Raw genomic sequence first — 22,634 nt, forward strand, 5'->3', positions numbered from 1 at the left:
TTGGAAATTCATCTGGAATAATTTTATATTCTGCAGCTAGTAGGAGATTTATGAATCTTAATGTTGATGATGCAGGTCAGGTTATTGAAGATATGGCGATACACAATTCCCAATATGGGAATCACTAGTGGAAAAATAACTATCCGTAACGGGCAAAAAAGGCCTATCCATAACGGGCATCGGGCGTTACGTATGCCACCGTTACGGATAGCCAGTGTTATTCGTAATGGACATTTCAAGTGCCCGTTACAAATAACCCGTTATTCGTAACGGACATTTCAAATGTCCGTTACAAATAACGATTTATTTGTAACGGGACTTTCAACTGCCCGTTACAAATAGTGTGTAACCCAATTTTAAAAAAAATCCAGCACATGTTGTGCTGGATTAGCTAGCTTGCATAATAATTATAGCACAATTATTTTATTAATTAACTGAGATAAAAATAGTACTTCATATATATAAAATCAGCAAAAAAAAAATACATTTATTATCACCTAATAACTAAAACTGAAAAAATAGAGCAAAAGAAAATCTCAATGGCAATAAGAGATTTAAATGATTTTCCACTAAATTAATGTTAAATCGTTTACATCTTCCACAAATTACTGCAACTCAAGTGGTTTGTCTGGAGCACCAACTTCCCCCGCGAAATCAATCATCTCTTGTGTATGACCAAAATGAAATCCGATGGACTGTGGAGATTGTCCCTTGATTTACTGTATGAGCCTCCCATTGAAAAAATGCTTCCTGAAAGATGGAGAAAATGGGATGCTTGAGCTGTGTCTGACTCTGCTACACTAGCAAATTTCTGAATGCGAGAGCTTGTACTTGATTGTTCGAAGGAACGTAACAGCAGATCACGCTTCTTCTGGTTAAATGGCTCAGGAAGACTCTCCTCAGGTATATTAGTACCCTACATTCATAAATTAAATCAGATCTTATTATGACTATTCAAATCAGAATATCAGAATTTCATGTACATATTAAACATTATTCCACGTGCATATCAACCCAGGGAAGTTGTAACATCTTCTTTTCTACAGGACATGAGATTATGAGAATGACAGATTGACAGTAAACTGAACAATTCATTGAGTGAACAGGACATTACCATTCTATGAGTTGATATGCACGTAGAATAATGAGATGATACTTGTTTTAATGAGATGATACTTGTGTTTGAAGTTATATGAGTCCAATTTTGAAGTTATATGAGTCCAATTTAATGAGATGATACTTGTTTTAAGCTCAAGCAAAAGGTCTGAAGCTTTTGTCAAAAAAAATTAGCTCCACCTCTGAAAGTGCAGCTGGTACTCAAGAAGGGGGGGGTTGAATTGAGTACAGGGCAGTGTTAAGAATTATTGGATTTTCTTCTCTATTTATGTAGGGGGACCAGGTGATGAACTGGTCCTGCAGCGGAAACAGAAAATTCAATAAATAATCAACACAAAGATTTAACGAGGTTCAGCTCAACTCTGAGCCTACGTCCTCCACTACCCTAATTACTTTTATTAATCAACTCTGAAAAACAAAAGCAATTACAAATGATCACACTCGTGATCCCCACACCTAACTCTAGGTGTCACTTCGCACTTGAACTCACAAGCACTTGCACTCACACTCGTAAATGCTACCCCAATCACTAACCTCTTAGTGATTCAATACAAACCCTTTGTTTCCCTCTAAATGCTTCCTACTCAAAGCTTACAAGAGATAATTACAAAACAATCCTTACTGTGTGCATAAATAGTTTGTAAGAGATGAACTAACTATTTCCCTTAGAGTGTATTTCGAGCTTTCAAAGATAGAGAAGTTTTTCAGAAAAGCTGACTCGAAATTCTGATCGAGTTTATGCTTTTATAAGGTTGGGAGATGAATTATTTCGTGATCTTTTCAGATCATAACTTAGGTAAATAGAATATCTTTTATTTTGTAAATAAGAGATATTCTAAGATATTATTCTACTTTCCATAAATGGGTAGAATAATATATTCTAAGTTATATGCGAAATAATTCATCTCCAACTCTGCATAAACTGAATCAATTAGTTTAGTAAATATTCTCTAAGGATAGGAAATATATATTCCAGAAAATATTTACTGAACTAATGTCCAGGTTCATGAAACAAGCTACGAAGCAGCTGTTTCCCAACCTGTTAGTGTCCTAGAGATCAGGTCAACTTTTCCTGATCTCTACAACACTAAATATTCTAAGTAAGGGATACAGATAGCTCACGTACAAACATCCATGCACACTTAACATTATAAAGACTACAAAGATCAACTATCCTAATCTGAGAGACTTCATAATCTTCAAGTCTTGACGGCCTTCCTTGATAGAACATTCTGATACAGATTTCTTGAATGCTTTGATTCAAAAGAACTTCATATTGCCTCAAGTACTTGGGATAGCTGTTCCTGTTCAAAATGTCAGTTGATATAATATAAAACCAACAAGAACCAGCTAGTCAGCTGTTTGTCATCACTCAAAACCTTAAGTGACTCAACAAATTCCCCCTTTTTGATGATGACAAACACTTTGAAGTTTCCTGCACCTGCACGTTAGTGAGAAACAGCAAAGTAAAGAAAGTTCTAATCTACACTTAAGAAGACAAGACTTTCTACTAGACTTTCTACACAGGGGATATCTTGTGTAAAAGACTTATGACACTGATGACTGACCAGGATAGCCATCTTCATTTAAAAGAAACAACTTGTTTTTGGATTTTTGGAAAAAGACACTGAAACAGTTAGTTAATCTAACTGTTCTCTCTATTTTAACTTGTTTTTGTGATTATCTGACTCAAGGAAATAAAAGACTCAATCTAATTGTCTAACAAGGCCTTTTCAGAAACTTCAACCTGCTTTTCCCCCTTTTGGCATCATTAAAAAGCATTCAAAAAATAGAATTGCACACCAAAATATCGCAAGTAAGCCAAAAATCAGTAGTTTCAACCACTGATCAATCTCAATGCTGCAGGTTAGCACAAACAGGTTATTCAATCACATGAAACAGAAAAAGCTTAAAACTGTTCAGGATTACACACCAGAAGGTTAGAAACATAATAGAAACCACACTGCATGAAAAACAGTCTAGCAGTGTGGGGGAACAGCAAATATTATGGCAGTTAATGGAAGGGGAGGGGGAGACTGAAGTGATCATTCATCATCATCTTCATCCTCTTCTTCATCCTCTGGGTTGATCTCCTCCTCGAAGTCAGAACCTTCCTCAGCTGTCTTTTCTTCTTCCTTCTTCTCCTTTTCCTCTGTCTCTTCTTCTTCTTCCTCATCAGATTCATTTTCCTCTTCTTCAGAACCTTCTCCTTTTTCAGCATCAGGACCCTTCTCACTGGAGGATTCCTCATCATCCGTCTCAATGATCCTACAGTGTGTAGAGTCAAACTGCATCCCAGACTCTGGGGGCAACAGGTGATCAATCACCCTGCAAATAGTGAGGAATTTCCTGTTGTTCATAAGCTTATCAAGCTTCCTTTCTTCTTCAGCCTGCACTAGACTGGCAGCCAACTTTATGATCCTCTCATCCTGCCTTTCCAACTTGGCAAGAAGCATTGCCACATCCTCAGGAGTGATTTCCTCCTGGTTCCCTGCATCCCTTGGGCTACTTTCTTGACCTACAAAAGTCAGCTTCTTTCCAGAGTAGTCAATCTTCTTCTGAGTGAGTATTTTCTTGGAGAACAACTGAAGACTCACCACCTCACCAGAAAAAGAAAACTTGGGATTCTGCTCCTTGATGATTTTGCAGATAAAAGAACCATAAGGCAGGGAGTTGTGGGATGAAGCATGGCAGTACAACATGTGCTCCATCATTAGAGCAGGCAGATTAACCTTAACCTTTTTCAGGATCAGATAGATCAGGACCATGTCCATGATCCTAACAGTACCTCTGCCTTGACCCTTGGGCAGAAAGACCTTCAAACACATGGAGTGCAGAACCAACATAATTGCCTCCCTAAAGTCACTAGGGGAACCAGCTTCTTCCTTCTTTCCAAACAAAAACTGAGTAACCTCCTCAGGTGTTACTCCTCCCATTAGGGGCCACCCATCAATGCTATATCTACCAAAACCATCTCTAGGTATACCCAGCAACTCAGATAAAACAGACTCAGAAACATGTACAATACTACCAGAAACAGTTGATGCCACAGACATATCAATGTTTTGCTTTAGATTAACAAAGAACTGACGAACAGGACCAACAAAAGCATCATTTAAATCATTAAACAGAGATATCCATCCTTGGAACTCAAGAAGTTCCTTAACTTGACTCAAAGCAGGAATATCAAAATATTCATTCTCAACACCACAACCAGATAACACAGTCCTAGAACTTAAAGAAGTTGCACCAGTACTGGGGTTAACAGGTTGTTTACCTTTAGCAGCCTTGGAGATACGGGAAACAGATGATGTTGCTTTCCTTTTCTCTCCTCTCTTAGGCTCAGATGGTGTAGTCTCCTTCTCTTCTGAGCCCTTAATGACCTTTGAAGCAGCCCTAGTCTGCCTTTTCCTTACAGAGCCAGTAGTGGTACCAGCAACCACCTTGGTCACCACTACATCTAGATCCTCCTCCATCTTCTTGTCCTCCTTCTCCTCATCCAATCCTTCATCAGCCACTTCCTCTAACTGTTTTTCAAGTTTCTTGGCTATCTTTTTAACAGGTTCCCCCTCAGAAGGTGATTTGGGGTTTGAAGAAACGGTTTCAGTTATTTGAGTGAGGGTTTCGATGGATTTCTCTTTTGGGGCCTTTTTGGATTTGGATTTTTGTGGAGAAGGGTTTAAAGTTTTAGTCTTTGATGGTGAAGCAGGTTTTTCCTTCAAGACATTCTCTTTTGAAGGAGTTTGTCTCAAGGGAACGGCCTTGATGGGTTCAGTTTCAGAGGGGTTGATTTCTGGTGTTGCTTGTGAAGGAGTCTGCTCAGAGACGTTCATAAGAACATCCTTGATTGTTTCTTGAGATTTTGACGAGGGGGAACTAGCCAAACTTGCTTTGGAACCTCCTTTCCTTCCTCCTTTCCTTCCAGTTCCAGCCTTTCTCACCATTGTTGCTTGTCTAAGCTTCGAAGAATTGATCTTGTGTAGAGAGAGAAGTTGAGAATTTTTGATGAATGATGAATAATCACGGAGCAAAGAAAGGGAAGCAAATATATAGCAAGAGGAATTATAGAGACAATCAGAAATAAAATCAGAGGATCAGAAGATATTTGGAAATTTGGAAATAACTTCCATAAATGAACAACTGCCCATAATTGCAACTGTCAGAACAAATTGCCGTTGGAGGAAAATAACTGCCATATTTTAAAGATTTTAAAATCAAATAAGAATATAAAAAATATTTTCTCACGGTTTAATTTGAAATTAATTTCAAAATTAATCCGTTTGTATTTGCTGCTGTTTCCTCTGCTGGTAGGGTTACTGAAACAGTTGCTTATCTGTTCAATATGGCCTTCAATCCTGAAAGTGATTAGCTGCAATATTGCTCACATAGAGATAAGCAATTAACATTGAGAAAATAGACAGATTGCAAAGGTATGATGCACGCACACATTTAAAGAATACTTAATTAGCCAATCATTGGGGAAAAACAGCTGAGAGAGGTCTCTTAGTTTGACCTAGTCAGACCTAACATGACTCTAAACTTGCAGAAAGACTCTTTACCCAATGGCTTAGTGAAGATATCTGCAATTTGTTCTTCACTGTTGCAAAAACTCAGCTCTACAAGACCTTTCTCAACATTATCTCTTAGGAAATGATGTCTTATCTCAATATGCTTTGTCCTGGAATGCTGCACAGGATTCTTAGAAATGTTAATAGCACTTGTATTATCACATAAAATAGGTACATTTTCATAGAAAATACCAAAATCTTTCAACTGGTTCCTTATCCACAACAGCTGGGAGCAGCAAGCTGCAGCAGCTATGTATTCAGATTCTGCTGTGGATAAAGCAACAGAATTTTGTTTCTTTGATCCCCATGAAATCAAGCAGGGACCTAAGAAATGTGCCATACCAGATGTGCTCTTTCTGTCTACTAGGAATCCAGCATAATCTGCATCTGTGTATCCTAATAGTTCAATTGAACCACCTTTGGGGTACCACAAGTACAGATCATCTGTTCCTACTAAGTATCTAAATATTCTCTTGACAGCCTTTAGGTGAGATTCTTTGGGATTGCTTTGAAAACGTGCACACAATCCCACATAAAACACTATATCTGGCCTACTAGCTGTCAAGTAGAGAAGAGAACCAATCATACCTCTAAACAGTGTAGCTTCCACACTCTCTCCTTTATCTTCACTGTCTAGCTTTGCATTTGTAGGTATTGGAGTTGCATATGATTTACTGTCTTGCAATCCATACTTCTTGATTAGTTCCTTTAGATACTTCTGTTGATGTATCATGATCCCATCAACTGTTTGCTTGATCTGCAATCCTAGGAAGAATCCTAGTTCTCCCATCATGCTCATCTCAAATTCACTTTGCATCAGATCTGCAAACTCACTACACAAAATTTGATTAGTAGCACCAAATATTATATCATCTACATATATCTGTACTACAATCAAATCAAAATTCCTGGTTTTGATAAAGAGGGTCTTATCAACCGTTCCTCTTCTATAGTCATGTTCCATCAGAAAGTTGGACAGCCTTTCATACCAAGCTCTAGGAGCTTGTTTAAGACCATAGAGCGCCTTGTCCAGCTTATATACATGATTTGGGAATTGACTATCAGCAAAGCCAGGGGGCTGCTCAACATATACTTCTTCTTTCAAATAACCATTAAGAAATGCTGTCTTAACATCCATTTGAAAGAGCTTAATGTTCTTATGAGCAGCAAAGGCAATCAAGATCCTTATTGCCTCAAGTCTAGCTACTGGGGCAAAGGTTTCATCATAATCAATGCCTTCTTGCTGATTATAACCTTGCACGACCAGTCTAGCTTTGTTTCTGACTATAGTACCCAGATCATCCAATTTGTTTCTGAAGACCCACCTGGTACCTATGACTGACCTGTTCTCAGGTCTTGGCTCAAGATGCCACACTTTATTTCTTTCAAATTGATTTAATTCATCTTGCATAGCCAAAACCCAATCAGGATCTTTTAAAGCCATCTTGTAGTCAGTTGGTTCTATATTAGATAAAAATGAGAAAAATGCACAAAAGTTTTCATAAACTGCTCTCCTAGTCTGAATGCCTTTACTGATATCACTCAGAATTTGTTCAGTAGGATGAGAAGATTTATATTTAAAAATGCTAGATCTAGGTGCATTCTCATTTAATCCATCAGAACCATCATGCATCCCTGGTTCATTTGTGCCATCGAATTGGTTTTGCACAGATGGACCAGTATGCTGAGATGTTCCCCCTACCTCCCTTACCTGGGTGGAAAACTTGTCCTGAAAGTTTTCTGTTCCCCCTGAGGTGTTGCTTTCTCCATTTACTTGGGGGCCTTCATCTCCATCCTCATGAGTATCCACTTGTTGAGGATCTCCTTCATTGTGACCAAGTCCTTCACCAGCAGCATCTGGTGAACCAGTATGTGAACCTGGTTTTTCTAAGGAAACATCAGTTGATTCTCCTGTAAAATACAAAAGTCCTATCTCATCTAAGTCATCAACCTGCACATTCTCACAACACATATTAAATTCATCAAAGACTACATGAACACTTTCTTCAACACACAAAGTTTTCTTATTGAATACTTTATATGCCTTACTGTGAGAAGAATAACCAAGGAAAACAGCTTCATCACTTCTTGGATCAAATTTATCCAAGCTGTTCTTACCATTATTATGCACATAACACTTACAACCAAAGGTTCTGAAGTATGCTATGATTGGTTTCCTTCCTCTAAGAAGTTCGTATGGAGTCTTCTTCATTTGAGGCCTTAACATCAACCTATTTAACATGTGACAAGCTGTATTTACAGCTTCTGCCCAAAAAGACTTGGGGAGACAACTCTCAATGAGCATTGTTCTTGCCATTTCTTCCAAAGTCCTGTTCTTCCTCTCAACTACTCCATTTTGTTGAGGAGTTCTTGGGGCAGAGAAATTGTGAGAAACTCCATGTTCCCTGCAGAACTCTATGAAGCTAGAGTTATCAAACTCTGATCCATGATCAGATCTTATGGCAGCCAGTTGATGATTGATCTTGTTCTGAACCTGCTTTACTAATACAATAAACTCATCAAAAGTTTCATCTTTAGAAGACAGAAATAGAGTCCATGTGTATCTGGAATAATCATCAACAATGACACACACATATCTAGAACCATTTCTACTTTGGACTCTCATGGGTCCACATAAATCAATATGAATAAGTTCTAGAGGTCTGCTGGTACTGATAGTTTTCTTTGGCTTAAAAAAGGATTTGACCTGTTTCCCTTTAGCACATTCTTCACAAACTCTATCTGCTTCAAACTTGATGTTAGGCAGGCCTATCACCAATTCTTGAGACCTGAGTTTGTTAAGAAGTCTAAAGCTGACATGTCCCATCCTTTTATGCCAAAGCCACTGGTCCCTATCAGAAACAGCACTCAAACAGATGGACTTGTTCTCAGGGATTTGGTTTAAATAAGTAATGTAAACGTTTTCATGTCTGAATCCCTGGCAGACAAGTTCATTTGTTTGCAAATTCACTATGTGACAAAGGTTGTCTTTGAACTCAACTTTATTACCTTTATCACATAATTGTGAAATACTCAAGAGATTATGTTGTAAACCATCAACATAATATACATCACTAATAGCATGGGAAAGTGACTTACCAACCTTACCAATTCCAAGAATGGTACCTTTGCTGTTATCACCAAAAGTCACCTTTCCCCCTTCATGAGCTGTAAGTGAGAGAAACTGTTTCCTATCCCCTGACATGTGTCTTGAGCAGCCACTGTCCAAATACCAGTAGGTATTGTCTCTCACTTCAGCCTGCACAGGAAAAATTTAAACATTAGCTTTAGGAACCCAAATCTTTTTGGGTCCCTTTCCAACAACAGATTCAAGCACGTCTTTTCTAACCCAAATCTGTTTAACATTTTTCTCATTTTTATCCAATCTACTTTTCCTGTCTTTACACTCATATTTCTTATGGCCATTCTTGCCACAATGATAGCACACATGCATGTCTTTTGCTAAGACATACTTACCTTTCTTATACTCCTGTAACCATGTAGTATCTCTGAGAGACCAGTTCCTCCTATTCCCCTTCCCAGTATAACCAAGTCCCCTTCTACCACTGTTTCCAGCAGTTAAGGTTAACTGGTTCAATGAGTTCTGGGATTGGAGGACTTTATCCATTCTCTTCTTAAATTCTATGAACTCTTTGTCCTTTAAATTCATTTTCTCATGCAGGGATAAATTCTGGTCAACAACTATCTCAAAGTCAAGCTTAGCTCTTTCAAGCTCAGCTTGCAATTTTGAAATACTTGAATCATGCAAAACTACAGGATCACATGAATTAGTCTTTCTAAGCTGGGCTAACTCAACCTGCAAACTACAAATTTTAGCTTCACATTCATCATGCATATTACTAGAAACAGTTTCAGAACCAGTACTTTTGCTGTCCTTAACTAGGACATATGCTTTATATAGTTTCTCTACATCATCAACTAACAAGTTGAATCCTTCTAACAGTTTAGACCTATTCAGAGCACTTGCCCTAGATTTTATACTATCAAAGTCGTACAAGTCATCATCACTATAATCAAGCACGTTAATGACACAACTTGTAAACTGTTTCTCACATTCATCATCACTGTCATCACATAAACCCATATCAGATTTTATTCTCTGAATTTCAAGTTTGCTTTGATCTAAAGCAATCTCTAGTTCAGCTACTTCCTGCTTCAAGTTAGCACAGACACTTTCCAACAAATCACAACTTGAATTAGCAATATCATATTCTTTAGACTTTTCTTTAAACTTTCTCTTAAAATCATGATAAGCAATTCCAAGTTCTAAACATTGATCTAAAGCACTACTAGCACATTCCATCAAGTTTTCTCTATCATAAAAGAGCATATCCTTTTTGATCTGATCAATGTTTACCTGATGTTGATCCAAGGGGTGCTTCTTTGCCATGAGGCAGTGGACATCTGAGCTGGTTCCTCTGCTGTACCTGGTATCTTCTTCTGAACTTTGATTCAGTATTGCTGTCATACATACATCTGACTGACTTGAATCATCTCCCTCTTCATCACTGTCTGTATCTCCCCAGACAGCAGCAACCATGGCCTTTTTGTAGGCCATCTTGTCTGCTTCCTTGGACTGGTTGTCCTTCCATTGAGGACAATTCTTCACAAGGTGTCCCTTCTCACCACACTTAAAGCATCCTGTTGCAGAGAAATTGTTAGATTTTTTATTTGATGCATTATTAAACTTACCCTTGATGAATTTTCCCTTCTGGTTTCTGAAACTTCTTTCAAACCTTCTAGCCATCATTCCTATTTCATCATCCTCATCTTCGACTGTTCCCTTTAGTGCAATTCCTTTTGCTGGTACCTTCTCTGACTTAGATCCAACCAGCATTTCATGGGTCATAAGGGAACCTATCAGCTGTTCAACTGATAGAATTGAAAGATCCTTTGCCTCATAAATGGCTGTAACCTTGGGAGTCCATTCACCTGTCAAACTTCTCAAAATCTTTCTAACAAGATCTTCATCAGTAAAGCTTTTACCAAGAGATTTTAAATCATTTACAATAGTCATGAATCTACCAAAACAAGTATTAATATCTTCATCCTTAAACATATTAAAAGATTCATATTTTGACATAAGTAAATCAATTTTAGACCTTTTTACCTCACTGGTACCCTCAAAGGCAAGTTCAAGGGTATCCCAGATCTCCTTGGCAGTGGTGCATGCTGAGATCCTGTTTGTCTCATTCTCAGCAATGGCCTGTTGCAGTATTGACATAGCCTTAGCATTTTTCTCCAGCTTTTTGTAATCAGTGGAGATGTATTCATCTTCAGTCTTTGGGACTAGCTTCCCTTCTGGATCAGACTTCTCAATGGTCAAGGGACCATTCTTAACAACCAACCAGCATTCATAATCAATGCCAATGATGATATTCTTGATTCTGTTCTTCCACCATGCATAGTTCTTCCCATTGAACTTTGGTGTCTTGTTGTCATATCCCATAGCATTCATTTCCTGAGTACTCATGATCTACTTCTCTAGGTGTTACCCTTACAAGAAGCCGAGGCTCTGATACCAATTGAAAGTGCAGCTGGTACTCAAGAAGGGGGGGTTGAATTGAGTACAGGGCAGTGTTAAGAATTATTGGATTTTCTTCTCTATTTATGTAGGGGGACCAGGTGATGAACTGGTCCTGCAGCGGAAACAGAAAATTCAATAAATAATCAACACAAAGATTTAACGAGGTTCAGCTCAACTCTGAGCCTACGTCCTCCACTACCCTAATTACTTTTATTAATCAACTCTGAAAAACAAAAGCAATTACAAATGATCACACTCGTGATCCCCACACCTAACTCTAGGTGTCACTTCGCACTTGAACTCACAAGCACTTGCACTCACACTCGTAAATGCTACCCCAATCACTAACCTCTTAGTGATTCAATACAAACCCTTTGTTTCCCTCTAAATGCTTCCTACTCAAAGCTTACAAGAGATAATTACAAAACAATCCTTACTGTGTGCATAAATAGTTTGTAAGAGATGAACTAACTATTTCCCTTAGAGTGTATTTCGAGCTTTCAAAGATAGAGAAGTTTTTCAGAAAAGCTCACTCGAAATTCTGATCGAGTTTATGCTTTTATAAGGTTGGGAGATGAATTCTTTCGTGATCTTTTCAGATCATAACTTAGGTAAATAGAATATCTTTTATTTTGTAAATAAGAGATATTCTAAGATATTATTCTACTTTCCATAAATGGGTAGAATAATATATTCTAAGTTATATGCGAAATAATTCATCTCCAACTCTGCATAAACTGAATCAATTAGTTTAGTAAATATTCTCTAAGGATAGGAAATATATATTCCAGAAAATATTTACTGAACTAATGTCCAGGTTCATGAAACAAGCTACGAAGCAGCTGTTTCCCAACCTGTTAGTGTCCTAGAGATCAGGTCAACTTTTCCTGATCTCTACAACACTAAATATTCTAAGTAAGGGATACAGATAGCTCACGTACAAACATCCATGCACACTTAACATTATAAAGACTACAAAGATCAACTATCCTAATCTGAGAGACTTCATAATCTTCAAGTCTTGACGGCCTTCCTTGATAGAACATTCTGATACAGATTTCTTGAATGCTTTGATTCAAAAGAACTTCATATTGCCTCAAGTACTTGGGATAGCTGTTCCTGTTCAAAATGTCAGTTGATATAATATAAAACCAACAAGAACCAGCTAGTCAGCTGTTTGTCATCACTCAAAACCTTAAGTGACTCAACAACCTCCCACCCTCTCACTCTACATATAGCTCCCGAAAAAAGTAGCCAGCGACAGCAATTATTAATAAATTATCTATAGTCTGAACAACTACAAGCTTTTAGCCTTTATCACTAGGCCAAGACCTCATAAGCCTACGACCTCTATAATCCATATTGATTAGACATTGACACATTGTGCCTTATGGAAAAGCTCATGCTACGTATTTTTAATGCAACAAACTCAAGAAGTAAGGTTGGAAATAAAATATCCAACTTAAACTGAAACTGAAATACTTGATCAATTAGACAACTAATCCTCAAATTAAAAATTAGGACTTTTATATTGTATTAGACCAAAACAAATTCTCATAAAGCTGCGATCATCACTTTTTCGCTCTAAATCTCAGGCATATGTAGATAATACTAACCAAGTATCTTCAATTAATGCAAAAATGAAGGGAAAAACAAGTGTACACTCTATAAAATCTAAGAAAACATCTCAGACTTACAGTTTCTGAACCATAATACTGCACAATATTTGGATGTCTAAGACGCCCCAACAAAGCAATTTCCTGCACAAGTGGTGAAAAGAATTATATTAGCAGATAGTCACGTTTTTATTATATACAGGCATACATTTAGAATGGATGGCGGCAGCATACAACTTACAAAATCAAGGGAATACAACAAATGGTGGCAAAGTTTCAAAGTTGACAACCCAGCATAACAATCTAACACTTATTCACACTTTACATATAAAAAATTAAATAAACAAATAAATCAAAATCACTCCCGATATCCATTAATAAACAATAATCAAGCTAAAAACAATCATCAATTCGCACAAATTGTACAGCAAACAATCAAATTCAGAATATACAAACAACATTTCAATCAAAAAAAAGAGGGAAAAATCAAAAATTGAGGAAACATACGTTTACCACCACCAAGGACCTTATGAAGAGGCTTCGATCTACCGAATCTTCGAGAGCAATTCACCAACAGGACCGCAAAGACTTTAAAAGAGCAACATAGAGAAAAAAAAATGAATTACCATCTCACACATATATAATACTATTAATTGAACCTCAAAAGGAAAATTGTGAGCATAATCACCTCGACATCATAGACGATTTACCAGCTTCAGCATAAAAAATGTGGCGAAGAGCGCGAGGAACCTAACCGGGTACTTTGACAGATCCGAAAACGGTGTGAGTTTTCCCAGAACCACTAGGACCTTAAGCAGCCGAAAGCCCACCATTTCCACTCATAAATCCCTCAACCATTGGTCTTATGAGCTTATCATACACTTCATCCTGCACAGTTATAACCACAATTCACTTAAAAAAAGTATGCAATCAATCAATTGAAAAAATCCCAAAAACTAAAAAAGGGGGGGAATTCAAACAACAAACCTGAGAAGAATTTGAAGAAAAAACATGTGAAAATCCGTTGTAAACTTCAAATTTCAACCTGTTAGAATCGTAAATCGGGGGAATAATCGTAATAGAATGAATCGTCATTGATCGTAAGACAACTCTTACTGGGTTTTTTCGAATTAGGTTGTTTCGATTTAGAGGGTTTAGAAGGAGCAATTGGAAGGGGGCAAACTCTGAGGAAGACATTGAGAGAATTTGAGGAATTTGGTTGATTTGGGGATGGAATTTTAGGGTTTTGTAAGAGCTGAACATCCATTGATAAGATGTCATCGAGTGGGAAATTGGGGATGTTAAGGTTTTTGGAGGAGAAAGGAGAGAGGAGAAAGGAAAGAAGACGAGGAAATGACGGCTTAAGGACTGGCTGACTGAGGAGAGTGAAACCCTAGTTATAAATTCAAACATTTGTAACGGGCACAATCTTGTCCATTACAAATAAATAACTATTCGTAACGGGCAAGATCTTGCCCGTTACAAAAAACATAGTTTTCGTAACGAACACCATGTTGCCCGTTACGAATAATGTGTATTTGTAACGGACTGTTATTTTGACCGTTACGGATATGTTTATTGTAACGGGCATAGCTTTGCCCGTTACAAATAACCCGTTACAAATGACAATTTTTCTACTAGTGAATCCTAGAGGATTTGCTAACAAGGGGAAGCACAATGTCGACTCTGTATCCTTTTTGCAAGCTCAATTGACCTCTATCTGCCAAAAATTAGATAATCTGAGCACTGCTAATGTAGCTAATGTTTCTGCAATTAATAATAATTCTAATGAGGCTTTCTGTTAAAATTGTGGTATTATAGGTCATTGAGAACAAGATTGCAGGAGTTCCGTGGAGCAAGTTAATGTCTTTCAAGCTTATAGGCAGAATAACCCATACTCCAACACCTACAATCCTGGGTATCGGAATCATCCGTACCTTTCCTACCGGAGTACTAATTTTCAAAATCCACCACCACAAGAACCACAAGCGCCACAGCAACAGCAGCAGAAATATTACCATCCCAATGCTGGCTAGAAAAACCAAACACAACAACCCTCCTCATCTTCAGACCCTTCTTTGGTGGAAATTAGAGCAATGTTGGTTAATATGCAGAAGCATATGGAGAGTAGAGATGCGCAAATTGATTCAATCCTAGCGCACAATACAATTGTAGATAATCAAATTGCGCAACTTTCCGCTACTCTACAAGCCCGCCAACAGGGAGCTCTGTCGGCACAGCCGACGAGGCCTACGGATCAAGCCTATGCAATTAATCTAAGGAGTGGTTCAAACTATGAAGGGCCTCCTATGCCCAGAGTTGATGAACCTGTTTTATTAAATAATGCTAATCTTGATTCCGTTAAACCTGACAATGTAGCTACTAGCCCTGCTGGGCTAAATCATAGTACTAATATATCTGATTTACATTACAGGATACGACTCCAGAGAAGGTGGCCGCTCCAGATAAGAGCAATAATGCTCCAAAGCCAATTATCAAACTTCCGTTCCTCAATCGTCACTTGAAGACAAACTTGGATAAGCAGTTTGGTAAGTTCCTGGAGATGGTAAAAGATTTCAAGGTAACAGTTCCCTTCACTGAATTAATCACACAAATTCCTTCATATGCAAAATTTATGAAAGAAATACTGACAAGGAAAAGGTCTATTAGTGAGGTAGAGACAGTAGCTTTCACTGCAGAGTGTAGTGCCGTACTTCAAAATAAGTCTCCACCTAAATTAAAAGATCCGGGTAGTTTTTCTATCCCTTGTCATGTAGGCAATCTAATGATTGATAATGCATTGTGTGATTTGGGTGCTAGCGTTAGTGTTATGTCATTATCTGTGTGTTCCAAGTTGAATATGGGTAAATTAAAAGCTACTAATATTACTCTACAAATGGCCGACCGTTCTTTCAAATACCCCTTAGGTGTTTTAGAGGATGTCCCCGTTAGAGTAGGTAAATTTTATATACCTGTCGATTTTGTTGTTCTTGATATGGCTGAGGATATGCAAACCCCAATTATTTTGGGTAGACCATTCCTTAACACTGCAGGAGCAATCATAGATGTGAGAAGTGGTAAGTTAACACTATCAGTAGGGGATGATAAAGTTATTTTTAATCTTAATAATACCCCTAAAAGCTCCATGACTGAGGAGAAATGTTTTAGTGTGAATGTGGTTGAGAATTATTCTAACAAGCTCCAAGCTCTTAGAAAAGACCCCTTGGAGGCGGTTTCTTGTGTTGCATCCCTTTCAGATGATATAGACAAATGGCAGAAGGAAGTTGATGCAATAGAAAGAGCACTTTACACTGTTGGCCTTGGTTTCGAGGATGAAAAGGTGGAAACAATCAAGCAAGTTGTGCGATTTGAGGCTACGGTAAGTGTTCCGCCAGATCGAGTTGCAAGTATTGAATGCAATAACAATTTGAAGCAACCCTCGATCAAAGAAGGAACTTTAGTGCGTAGCATTGAAGACCTCCCAGTCCAAGTCAAGGAGGATCCACCAGACAAAGTGAATTGGTGTCCCATAAGGCATGTCAGGAAGCCGCGTCGCAGCCAAAACACCACTAGACCGGGTGAGAAACCGCCCGATCAAGCGTTAGGCCAAGGATCCTAGTTGTTGTACTTGGTAAGAAGGTCGTGCGGGACCTAGATAAACCAGCGCTTTGCGGGAGGCAACCCGTATTTTTAATGCTTTTTAGACTAGTTTTTCTTTCCTTTTTCTTATGAGAGGAGAGATGAGGGAATTTAATGAGTTTTATGAGTGCTTATACAGGTTTGAAGGAAAAGAGTTAGCCAAACTTTGGAGAAAAGAAGAAAATAAAAATTCGAAAATCTAGCCTCGGGCCCGACCGGGCGAAGTTTGCCCGATCGGGCGCGAGAGCAAGGCTTCAAAATCGAGTGTTTTCGCCCGACCGGGCGCGAAACCCGTCGTATACGGACATATTTGTCCGCCCGACCGGGCGCGAGAAAGGGTGAAATTTCGGGTGTTAGATCGCCGACCAGGCGCGAGAATTAACGCAAATCGGGCATTTAGATCGCCCGATCGGGCGAATGCCGCCCGACCGGGCGCGAGAGCAGGACTGGTTTTAAAACTTAGATCGCCCGACCGGGCGCGACGCACCCGACTCCTTTCTTCTTCTTCTTTCTTCGTCCCTTTATCTCATTTCACTCTTATTTCCCCATAACTTTCTCTCTCTAAAACTCAAATTTTCTCTACCTTCTCTCTAAGATTTCTTCTCCAATTCTCACCCAAATTCAAAACTTTTTACATATTTGTAATCCCCTCTTCATCCTCTAAATTTCCATATAAAAATTTTCAGATCTTATTCAAATAAATTTTCATACCCATTTCTACCATGAGTATAGGTCAGGCTTTAGGACGTATCGAGCATTCCCATACTGACCTTAGGAGGATGGTAGGCTCCATAGACCAGAGGTTAGGGTACCTAGAGAGGAACAAGGGTAGAGCTCTCTACCCTATGTACGATGATTATGCTCGTCGGGGCAACATTCCCGACGACGCTATTCAACCTGACTGGTTTCAGCCTCCACCCCAGGAATATGATAGGGATCCCACTGCCCATGGTATTTACACTAACTATTATGCCTTCCATGGGTACGACCAGGACATTCCTTTCGGGGGACCGGCGGGGGGGAGTATTCATGCTGATTATTTTGGTGGTAGCTCTTCTGGTGCAGGTGGTGCAGGTAGCAGTGGAGGTGCAGGCTTCGGCTCCATGGATGAGGATGATCAGGACTAGCTATGCTGGGCTAGTTCCCAAGCCAATGAGGACATTGTCTGATTCTGGCTTGGGGGAGATTTTGGATTTGGTATATTTCTTTTTCTCTTTTCTTTTATTTTTGGTGTGTTTTCTTAGGTTAGATTTATTGCTTTCTAGGTTAGTTTTATTGCTTTCTTATACATGAAAAATACAAAAAAAACTTGAAAAATAAAAAATCCAAAAATACGTTCCAATGAATTGTAAATCATGCTTCCCTATGCTCCTTACTTGAGAAAATTGGTTTGATTCTTGGTATATGATGATAAGCATTGTGGATTAGTTGATCATGATTTGATGTTTGATTGCCTTGAAACCTTAACATGAGTCAATTTTGCCCGACTACTTGTGAATATAGTGCTTGACTAGTTGATTTGATTAGGAATGTGTGTTAGTTCTTGGTATGTCAATGAATTTGAGTATTGGTTTGCAACTATAAGTAATGTTTGTATGATTCATTATTATGCACATTGTGGAGGACGAAGGCATTTGTTCTTTTAGGTAGCCTCCAGATGATTGTAGATACATTTGTTCCCTTCTTGCTACCCATGTTGTTGCCTTGACTTTTTGTTGTTTGTTAGCCACATTACAAGCCTATTTTGCCCCATTGGTTACTAGTCCCAAGCTTGGCTTGGGGGAGCTATTAGTGAGTGAGGTGAGGGAGTTTGTAGTGTGCTTATTATTTACACAATTTGGGTGAGTTTTTGAGAAGTTGTTTTGTTTTTGATCATGTTTATTTTTGATGAGTTTGAGAGTTATATTTTCTTGAAAAAATAAAGCATGAAGTTATGAAAAAAAAAGAAGTTCAAGAAAAAAAAAATGAAAAAAATTAAGTGAACTTCAATAAAATAAAAAAAAAAAGAGCAAAAGAAAAAAAAAATTATTTAATGTTCAAATGTTCTAGTTGGAGGTTAATCAAAAGAAAAAAAATAAGAGCTTCAATGAAAAATTCAAGTTTGGAAATAAAGTTTGTTTATTCACTCCACTTCTTCATTATTATATTTTTATGAGTGAAATGGTAAATGTTGGGATTGTTATTTATGATTGGAGTATATTTGGTGGATTCTCGTTGGAGTGGTTGCGTAGGAGATGTTGATCATTATTTATTTTGATCATGGGTTTTACTAGGATTTGCTCCCTTAAGCATAGCTTTTCTCTCACTTGTTCCCAAATGATTCCTACCCTTTACCCTAGCCTTACATTACAAGCTTTAAAGACCTTCCGACCTTTGTGCATAGAGTTGTATGAATGTGGAAGTGTTTTTTATCAATGCAAGTTGTGATTTGACATATTTCGAGTCGACTAGTAGGTTGAGAGTTCATTGTTTTATACACACAAGAGTGTGAGTTGGGAGGGCATTGTTCACATAAAGGGAGTTGGAGAGCGATCGAGTACATCTTTTACTCGCCACATAAATGAGAGTTGAGTGTGTGAATACTAGTCTTGATTTCTATATGCTCTTGTGGTTTGCTCTATTTGACAATTGTTAGGGAAGATTGGTAGTTAGATGGATTTGATTGGTTGGTTTTGAAGCATGTTTATTTGATTTACCCTAAATCGTTTGTGCTTGATTTTTACTTTTGGGGTGAAGCATATTTATTGATTCATTGATGAGATCTTTGCTTAGGGACAAGCAAAGGTTAGGCTTGGGGGGTTTGATGTGTCTATTTTATATAGTATTTTACCCCCGTCCCTTGGTCATAATTAGTAGTGTTTTTGGCTCTTTAGAACCACTTTTATTACTAATTGGTGTTTTCTAGTGTTTTTGTAGATTTGGTTGACTTTTGCAGGGATTTACACTTTTGGAGTATTTTCCCGAGATATTTTGGAGCAATCACGAGCACTGGAGAAGCACGACCAGATTTTATAGCCTAGGGCCGGTTAGAGCCATCGAACCGGTGATTAAGAGCTCGGTATAGGTGATACCGGGACATTTGGACCGAGTATTCAAGACCCGAAGAGGAAACCCAAATTGGCCCGAAGAATTGGAGCCCAATCGTAGTCCAATTAGTGGCCCAAGAGAGCCGCCCGGCCAAATAGGCTGGCGCCCGGAGGCGCGCCCGGCCGGGCGGGAGAAACGAAGGTCGGCGCCCGGTGACGCGCCCGTCCGGGCGCGAAAGTTTACCTGAAGAGCAAAAAGGCGAGCCCGTTCGGGCGGTGCCTCGTCCGATTGGGCACGTGTAAATATTAGGAGTTAATTTTGTCGTTTAAGTTTGTTTTAGTTTAGGATTTGTATGGAGTATAAATACTCCTCCGTAATACGATTTTAGGATCTTTTTACTCTTTATTTGCTCTCTTAGTTGTTTTCTTAGATTTTCTCTCTCATATACTTTTGTTCTTAATTCCAGATTTGTTTGGTAACTATTTCTCTTCTCTTAATCTTAGTTGTTTATTTTATTCCTTTAATCATGTCTTGCTTTATTGCTTTGATTAGTTTAGTTTCTATTATGTGTGAGTAGTTTTCTTTCTAGGGTTTATGGGGATCCATAAATAATATGAAGGGGTAATTTATTGTTGTTAATTATCAATGCTAGATTAATTTCCTATTGATTGATTCAATGCTCTGTGACTAGATTAGGCCTGATCTTTTATGCATGAGTTTGACAATATTGATTTGAGATTCGACAGATGAGAATTGAGGTTTAGGTTTAGTTTCAATAGGCAGGTTAATTTATAAATGGTTAAGTCGAGATTTGAAAGATGAGATTTAATACCGGTAAATTAATTGTGTGATTATAATACGTAGCGAAAGCCCTTTATAATCTGATTAATGTATGCATTGATGAATGATTATTATATTCTACCCTGGAATATTATTTATTGGTGAACCTATGCCCTAGATCCTTTTATTCATTGTTTTCTCCCTATTCTTAACCTCCTTAGTTTAGTTTATTATTCAAATATATATATTGCTTACCTCATAATCTAGATTATATTAGTTAATTAGGAATAGAAAGACTTGTTTCTCTGTGGATTCGACCCTACTTCCCTATCTGCATTAGTTAGAGGATTTAGGAATTACTTTTGATTTGGGGATACGACTTTACCCTGTCAAGAACGTCCCTGACAGCAAGATAAGTACAAAGATGCGCACCCGCTGCTCTCGGGTGGTCGCATCATCATCAAAAGCCACTGCTAGAGTCGAACGGGGAATCCCCTTCGCACTGTACTGGGTCGACTCTACCTCAGCACGAGCCCGAACAGCAATTGAACCCAATAGCTCCTCGACCTCGGGAGAAAAGACGCTGATTTTGTTGTCAAACGGCAGCGCAACAGAGCTAAACTCCAGTCCCGTAATGAGACTGAAGTCGGTCGGGGTGACCATCATCTCACCCCAAGGAAAGTGGAAAGTGGAAAGGGTTGGTGGTGTCCCAAAAGAAATCCACCAGAGCACAAACCACATGGTGACCCCCGCTAGATTTAATCATGGCCTCTGAGGTCTCATAAAGCGCGGCCAGTCTGCAAGACTCCAAGAAAAGTCTCGCCTCTCCATCATTGCCGATGTACATCTTGTACAGGTCGCCCAAAGTATCGCAACCTGAACCATGGAAGCGCGTCCTACCAATTGTGATACCCCGTCGCATCCTCTCAGAAATGTGGTGGACAGGAGAGAAGTACAGAGTCCGCTCATCCCACTCAGGGAGTCGGCTAAGAGAAGTGGACGGATCGGCATCGTCCTCTACGGGCTCGTGCTCCCGTCGAACGTCTCGGGACCGTGAACCCGAACCTCGCTGTCTAGCCATGCTACATTGTGCAAAATCATCATAAATTAAGGTTCTATAGTATCTAAGGTTCCCCTAGCCGCATGATACTATGTTCGCAAAAAACAGAGTACGAAGTACTAAAACAGAGCACAAATTCAAATTGATCATATACAAAAATTTTCAAGCATTCAAACAATTTCTTGCAATACTATAGTAATTATTGTGACAAATTGGACAAGAATTGCTAGCAAAAACGTCAAGAACAAGCCACATTGTCTTCCCGACCTTAAGAGGTCCAACAATGGTGATTTTTTTTTTCTTCATCAAATTGAGTCAAACAAGTCTCAAATTACTGCCAAGGCAATATATAAACATAATCAAGCAATTTCATGGCATAAAATTTGACAAACAAAGAGAATTAAGCAATTTAAGTTTCGAATTTTCAAGAAATTCGTGAACAAACATGTGCAAAATTCATTAAAACCGGGGTGAGTTTGAAGAAAACTTACATAGATCGGGAAAATGGATGGAATAAGCCTTGATTTGCAACAAATTTGAGCGAATTCGGTTGAGAAACGAGCAAGAACGAGCAAATTGAAGTTCTGAGCGAATTCTCGAGCAAAAGACGAGCAGCAGAAGCGGAAATGAAGAAGAGAAGGGTATTTATGGGAAACCCGACTCTAGCGCCAAGCGACAGGCCTTGGCGCCAGTCGATAAGGGTTAGCGCCTGACGCTAGTGCCAGCGTCTGGCGCTACAACCATATATGCGGCGCTAGCGTTATATCAACGGCGCCAGATTGTCCAGCCACTCAGTGCGGTTGTTCCAACCTCTTGCAATACATTTTGGGTTCCTTGGTACGCCAGTTAGCCTCTCTAAGCAATTTGACATGATTTAGTAATCGGCTCAATTACAATAAAGTGATCGAGCTGGTAAATGATCGTCTCACTTAGCTTAAAGAGCCTAAGCATTGGCTCATCGCAAGGCACCGACATACTGGTTCATTCAGCAAAAGGCATCGACATACAGGTTCACAATTCAGCAAAAGGCACCGACATACAGGTTCAAAAGCAGCAGAAGTGCCGACGTACAGGCATAGCGGAAGCAAAGTTCAAGCGAGCTTTTCAAGATCGCCAAGCGTAGGTCTTCGGTAATTTTTCTTGGAAAATTATCGCAACAAATGAGGATAGCTTCAAGCGAGGATATCCTCGGCAGCGTCCCCTAGCTTGCGGAGAGTTGTCACAAACAATTGGAGGTGATTTCAAGCGAAGTTGTCTTTGATCGTGTTCCCTGGTTTGCG

The 22,634-nt window shown here is 38.8% G+C and overlaps 1 long non-coding RNA gene across 3 annotated transcripts; it reads right to left on the reverse strand.

Moving 5' to 3' along the window:
- Window positions 1-407: 407 nt before the first annotated feature.
- On the reverse strand, window positions 408-14,209 carry LOC145626851 (uncharacterized). Of its 3 annotated transcripts, none has more exons than XR_014111118.1 (5): window positions 13,894-14,209; window positions 13,537-13,736; window positions 13,356-13,436; window positions 12,930-12,992; window positions 408-916 (listed from the first exon to the last, which is right to left on the reverse strand). It is a non-coding gene; the product is annotated as an uncharacterized LOC145626851 (long non-coding RNA). The 3 variants fall into 3 exon arrangements; XR_014111117.1 differs by having other exon boundaries at window positions 13,836-14,209; XR_014111116.1 differs by having other exon boundaries at window positions 13,537-14,209.
- Between the last annotated feature and the right edge of the window lie 8,425 nt (window positions 14,210-22,634).

This window comes from Chenopodium album, chromosome 4, assembly GCF_948465745.1.
Source record: "Chenopodium album chromosome 4, dcCheAlbu1.1, whole genome shotgun sequence".
Lineage (NCBI taxonomy): Eukaryota > Viridiplantae > Streptophyta > Magnoliopsida > Caryophyllales > Amaranthaceae > Chenopodium > Chenopodium album.